The sequence below is a fragment of the Pundamilia nyererei genome, unplaced genomic scaffold (genome assembly GCF_000239375.1).
Source record: "Pundamilia nyererei isolate P.nyererei 1_Seehausen unplaced genomic scaffold, PunNye1.0 scaffold00160, whole genome shotgun sequence".
NCBI classification, from domain to species: Eukaryota; Metazoa; Chordata; class Actinopteri; order Cichliformes; family Cichlidae; genus Pundamilia; species Pundamilia nyererei.
In genome coordinates this window covers 241,810-249,166 of record NW_005187561.1, presented here as the reverse complement: position 1 = coordinate 249,166, position 7,357 = coordinate 241,810, and positions in this window count along the sequence as shown.

Genomic DNA, 7,357 nt, shown 5'->3' with positions numbered 1-7,357 from the left:
CTTTAACATGAAGAGAAATAAAGGACAGCTTGAGTAACTCAACTGTAAACATAAAGGAGCAAATATAAAATGACAGAGTATTGCAGAACATATATAATATTGTAGCTAAAGTCCCTTTAGCTGAAGAATTACTGATGTAGAACCTGAACTTTTATCACCTGGGAAGTGCTGACGTAGCAGAAAAACTGACCTGGTGTCTTGTCTCAAGGCTTACTTAACAGAAACTAAATAACTCAAAAACAAAAATCAGTTTCTTCAACTCAAAGAGGAAGTAAAGAAAAACAATATATTTATTACATTGCTATTATTATATTGCTTACTTTGGGTGTATGCGATTATGTATATATGATTATGAATTTAAGTAATACTTAAATTGCTAAAGACAAAAGACACCATACTTTTACATTTGCCTTCCACTTTCAGATAACCTATATCTCACTTGCTCCCAAATAGTAAATGTACATAATTATGTTCTCTGAAGTAAGTTGCTTAGTTGAGGCTTCTTCTGTTCAAAGCTTGTAGCTAAATCTACTGAGATAATTGTGTGGAAATTACTGGCCTCAATAACATCCCGTGTGCCCACTTGACACATGTATAACTCCCCATAAATGTGGTCCAGTTGCACAAAGGAAATCACAAGGGAATTACCCTGTCCCAACTACACGTTGGATTGTAATTTTCCCTTCACTATGGTGAAATTTTAGCATGTGGTGGGAGTTTGAGGAGGAAGACTACAGAGTTGCAATTACACCCACAAGAGAGGACAATATGCCAAGACAGTTGCAGGAGAGTGGCGGATGTGTAGGAAGAAATGGAGAGATTCAGCACTGGTGCCCAAAAGACTTGCTTCCCCAAGAACTCCAGCCTTTCTCAGCAATGACAAATGATTTGGTAATGGATGTATAACAGAGCCTGACTGCATGGAGTGATGGTTGAAACAGTGGGCTTCTCTTAGCTGCCAGCCAGTTTCCAAGAAGACTAAAGGCAGATAACCAAAGAGTCTTTTAACAGGAATTAGTTTTGAAACTCAACTTTATTTCTTTAATTTGGTTTGTTTTTTTTATGGTGGATGTGTTTTTACTTGTAGTTGGTGCAAGAGCAAACATGTTCCCACAGAGTGCTAACAAAACCAAATATAAAAAAAATGGAGTGGCAACAGTGGGAAGAATAAAGAAAGGTACAAGACTACTGTTGGCACATATTTCCTGCACAGTGGTTTACAAGCTATGGTACTTTTTTAGGTTTGCTTCACTGATGCTTCTTATGTTTGTTAAAAGCATAATTACACATAATGGTAAATACAGCAATTGGACAGAAGCATTAAAGTCGATACATTTATATATTGTTTGGACATAAAAATAGTGTAAAGGATTGCCGATTCACAGGACTTTGCAAGCAAGGCACAGTGGTTTCTTGGGAGTCACAACCTTTTTATGGTGACAGTACTCTAATAACACTATGGAATAAAGTGATCAGAAACATTTTTAACAAAAAATCTACCAATATCAAGCAAACTTCAGTGAGGTTGAGAAGAGACTTATAGTTGGTATAAAACACGCTGCTCTGGGCTTTAAGATAAGAAACATAAAAGACCAGCTAGTCACAGCTTAAGTTCATAAGGTCTTACTTGAACTGCCTCTGTGTGAGTTAAGTGTCTGACTGTTTGTCTGGGTATTGTCAAAGACAGGACGTAGGTCAGCTCTGCTCTCTTCGTTTAGCCTCCTAGGGAACTCCTGCTCTGCTCTTATCCACCAACCACAGCTGCTGAATTCATTTGAACTGCTTGTGCCTTTGTCCATTGTATCAGTTTGTGTGTGTGTGTTTTTTGTGTGTATATCTTTGCATGTTGTTTGTAGCCTGTGCTGTGTGTCCCGCTGTCAGTGGCCAGGCAAAGTGTGGGTGTAAGGTACATGGTGCTCAGGTTACTCATTTCTCTCTGGCACAGGACCCACTCTCTCTCACAGTTTAGCCAAAGAGAGAAGCCGTGTACAGAGGCAAGCAGGGGGACTATTTATAGATCACTTCTGGCCTACTTGGCAACAGGAAGGAGATGAAGACAAGGAAAGGAACTATGGAGGCCAAGGAGGAACAAAATAGAAACTAGAACGGCCAACTAGAGCAAAGTCATTTCTTTTGCTGTGGATGAACTTCAAGTTCCACTTTGCCACTCTCTGCTAAAAGTCAAAAAGTCGAAAAGTTTTCTCTGGATTTGTGAAACACACTGGGATATACAATACACATACTGATGAGGACAAAATTATTAGCCCCCTGTGAAATTTAAAGTTTTTGTTAAATTTTTTTTAACAGAGTGTGGGGTTTTCAACATAGCATTTCTAAACATACAAGTTTTCTTTAGAAAATCATTCTTTCAGAAAAAACTAAAATGACCAGCATTATATACTGACCTTATTATCCACTCATAGACCAAACCACTGCTGTGCAATGATGTGCTTTAACTTTGTAATGCTCAAACCTTCTAAAATCAAGTTCAAACTGAAAGTTATCTAACACACAGTATAAAAACTTCAGAAAGGCTTTAAGCTCTTATGTCAGAAAACATCATGTCAAAAACAAAAAACATCGGTTTAAACTCGAGAAGAAGAATTGTTGATGTTCACAATTCAGGAAATGGATATACAAAGTTCCCAGTCTAAAAAACTGGAGTGAGAAGTACCATTAACAAATTCAGAGAGAGACACACAGTAAAGGAGTGGTAGAGAACAGGCCTGGAAGACTGAAGTATGCTAAGGACAACCTTGAGAAAGATTATGTATACTCTTATGTATGTATGTATGTATACCAAGTTCATCTTTTGGTCAGATGAGATGGGTCTGGGTTGTTGCTTTGTCTTTCAACACAACGATGAAACAAACACAAAGAAATGTCGCTCCTGGTGAAGAACTACATCTGTGGATTGAACTGAACACCAAGGTCCATGCCAGAAGACCATCAAATCTGGAGAGAGAGAGAGAGATCTGTCAAAGAAGAATGGGCTTTGCCCAGGAGGCATGTGTGGGACTTGGTACACGACTGACTTTTTGCATTGGGTGTGTGTGTGTTGAATCTTAATAAAATAGGTGTTCATTATGCTCGTCAGTCATCACCTGGCTCTCCCCTTTCCCTTTTACAGCTCACAATATGTGCACACGCTCGTGTCAACAGTGGTCCTCCAAAGGACAATGCTGTACTGTATGATGTACTAACAACAGTTATGTTCACATGAGATTTTGTGGAAGAGATCCCCAAACCTTGGTGTGTTGTCAGTACCTCAAAAAGGTTTAAATGTGGAGATGACCTCAACTGCTATGTCTGTGATACAGCCCCCCTTTGACTGTAATTATGCAGCAAGCTGCTAAGGCCTTATAGGGAAGTCAGCTTTGAGATATTGCATCTTAATCTGCTGCAAGAATTTAGTCTTCAGGCCATAACTTATGGAAAAGGAAGGACAGAATTAATGTAAGTGGACATATGTTTTTAGAAAATGAACAGTGTTTCTCTTTCCTGTTGTTTTCCTGCTTCAGTCACCACCAATGGCAAAGGAGACTAGAGCCAGACAAATGAGAAGAGAATAATGTTGAGGTGTAGTCATATCAGTTTTAATGAATCTAAAGTAGTAAAGAAAATTGCAGTGTTACTTAACTAATCTCAGTTTGGGTTCAGGAAGATAGTAATAGAAAGTTGTTCAAGTGCTGCAGAGCTACAGAAGGACTTGAGTAATGATTTCACAATGTTAAGGATTCATCATTTCTAATAATCTATATTTTTGTTTCCCAACATCACATGCCTACTTCTTGCAGTATGACATAACCAGTCTGTGTGATGTTCATCCACAGTGAGCTTTTATTCTACAGCCGTGTTTTCTGTGTTTAAGTTGACACAGCTGGTGGGCAGGATGTCAGCTTCAGGCCTCCGTGTCTGTTTGTAATTCTCCCCTAAGAGAGCAGCTTTCCTTTGCTATAAATAGCCTTGCATGTGTGTGTGTGTGTGTGTGCACATTTCATTTTGTATGTGTGTGCACACATGTGTGTGTGGGGCCCACCTCTCCTCTGTGAGCCCAGAGAGAATGATGTCCTTCCATGCAGCATTTCCATCTGTGTGCGTACAGAGCTGCGAAGAAGGATTTGCCTCCTCCCTGATTTCTTTTTTGCATATTTGTCACACTTACATGCTTCAGATTATCAAAGACACTTTAATATTAGACAAAGACAATCTGAGAAAATACAAAATGCAGTTTGTATTGCAGTTATCCAAACCCACCTGGCCCTGTGTAAAAAAGTTATTCCCCAGTAAACCTAATAACTGGTTGTGCTACCTTTGGGAGCAAGAACTTCAGTCAAGCGTTTGCGATATGTATGCAATTGTTTCCCAGTCCATTTCTTATTGTTGAATCATGAACACTGACCTTAACTGAGACAAGCGAGATCAGTGCAGTTCCTTAGATTTCTCCTGCATGAGTCATTGATGCCTCTCATCACGGTTCACTGGAGTAACAAAGCTTTAGAAACATCTTTGCAACCCTTTTCGGACTGATACATGTCTATAACATTTCTATAATGTTTTTGTCATTAGCTCTTGAGTTTCTTTAGATCATAGCATGATGTGTTGATGTTTGAGATCTTTTAGCCTACTTCACCGTTTTAGACAGATTCTATTTAAATGAGTTGATATGTGAAAAAAGTAATTACGTGAATTACTTTTTCAGGGCCAGGCAGGCTTGGATTGGTTTTTGGCTTTAATAAATGAAGTCATCATTTAAAAAGTGTGTTTTCTATTTACTCTGGTTATTTTAGTTACTATTAATATTTGTTTGATGACCTGAAATGTGTGGGAAATGCAAAAAACAAGAAATTAGGAAGTGACAGTTTTTTTCATAGCTTGTACTATATTGAGCCTTTTAAAAGCTCAACACTATAAAACCTAAGTACTGAGGACAAAGTGAAATATTCTGCTTGCTCAGGAAATTTGTTAGTCATGTGGAAGAAATGACTCAGTGAAGTTTCTATTATAAAACTGCTTTTTAAAAAACATCTAAATTAAAACTAGCTGAGATGAGCAAACTGCATAATCTGCCCAAAACCTGTTCTATAAACATTTTTCAATGATAGTAATGTTAGCGCCACTTTACCTCACTGGGATGGGCAAGTGCCCATATGGCTGAGAGTGGCTGGCCCGGGTTCAAGTCCAACCTGCGGCCCTTTACCACAAGTCTTCACCCCTCTCCACTTTCCTGTCAGTCTTCACTGTCCCTATCTAATTAGGCAAAAAAACAACAAAAAAAGTAAGGTTAGAGCTACAGATGCCTTACAAAGATGATGTAGATAACACATAATCTTAAAAATATCTGCAGTTAAAATTTCATATTAGCAAAGAAAGATTTGTGCTTCAGATTAGAACCGCTTTCAGTCTTCTTTAAAACTCATTACATGGGAAGTTATAGTAAGTTACAAAGCACTATGGAACAATTAAAATATTATTAATATCAACAGAGAACTATGTTAAAACAGTATAAATATAAAGTTATTTTTAGTCCCCCAAGTCAATGATGAGATCCTCATTGTAAATGTAACTAAAAAAAACAGAGATCCTGGAAAACATAGTGAAATCTTATTAAAAAATATATTGAAACAGTTAGTGGCTTTGTCTTAAAGTAGGTTTCAAAACTTTCCCCCCATAAGGTGACCTTCTAAAAGGATAAATCAGTGTCAGTTACCTAACACCTCATGGAAACTCTGACAAAATCTCTGTCAAATATACGCGATTTGTGTGACACCAGGCAATGGTAGGTGCTTCTTTTAGGCATTTAACAAAAAACCCTCCTTGACTCTGATATGGTATTCATAACTTGAGACTTGACTTTAAATAGATTTGAATAAACTTTAAATAAGTTGACTTATTTTTTTCTTGTAATTAAATATTTGGATGATTTTAGAGGCTGTAATCCCAACAAAACCAAAACCCTTAGCTTGTTTTTGTTATGGCAAATGCAGATGGACCCAGGAAGCAGAACACACGGAGGCAGAGTTGCGGTGAAGACAGTTTATTTACAGTGAGGGGGAGGTATTTACAAGGACAAAATATATACAACATTGTATGAATGGGGACGCGGAGCCAGGACGTGCAGGTGACGAAAACACACACAGGTAGTGCACTCGATTTGGTACTGTTTGATGCCAAAACCTCCAGACGGAAAACAAACCAGTCGAGGCAAAATCCTAGGGAGGAAACAAAACTTACAGTCACCAAAATAATCCAAGGGCTCCAGCAGGCAGGGGCAGAATTTCAGACGCTCCAAAAAAACGCCAATACTCCGACACTAGTCTTCTTTCAGGTAGCTCCTAAAGAACACTTCTGAGGAAAGCATCTGATGAGTAACAGGTGTGCCAGGTTCAGTGACTCACTGCCCCGCCTACCTATACAAAAAGGGAGGCACCAAAAAACACATACAGACAAAAGCACCACATAACCAGAACCCAACTCCTAACAGTTTTGTAGCTAAGGGTTATTCTAAAGTTCGCCAAAGTGCAATTAATGTTGATAGGAGGTTTGTAAATGTTTCATATTAGTACGTGGCATTGTAATGGTATTCCCATTAGTAAGTAAGTAAGTAAGTAAGTAAAATTTATTTATATAGCGCTTTTCGCAGATAAAAATCACATCATCTGCAACTCAAGTGAAGAAAAGGAGTCCGAATTCATCAGCCTGCATGTGAATCTGTCCTAGTGCACAACAGCGAGTCCGCCACGTCACGAAAGACGTGGAGTTCCGATGACGGAGCAGCCAGCCGGGCAGATTTCCTTCAAGTGAATATAATCCATGCTTTGCTGCCACATCTCAGTTAAACACATGAAGTTTAGGGATTCCTTCATGAAGAGATCGCTTAAAATAAACGATTTGTTTGTAATTGAGCGAGCATTACATTACATTACATTAGCTGTAATTAGCTCATTAATTGTCTCCAAATTGAAATAACAAGAAATAAGAAGGAATTAAAGATACTGAATCCTTTATAATACTTAGATTATCCTGGGTCATGCTTTCAAAATTTCTACTTTTATTTATGATAGTAACTCTTTTAATCTCACAGACCATGAGACTGCAACAGTTTCTGGAAATATAAAAATTTCCCAGGTTTTCGTGAGCATTTTTTTCTCTAAATGTAGAATACTTGAAAAAGCTGGCCACACTTAAGCAGTCAGTGGGTTACTGTTCTTTCTATCTTTCCTTCTTTCTTTTCCCTTTAATCTTTCTTTCCTTTTACTTCTTTGTTTCCTCTGGTGTGTGTGTAATGGGTTTCCTTTCTTCTCTACTTTTGTCCTATTCCTTGTCTCCCATGCATAAAATTGCTGTTCACATTCAC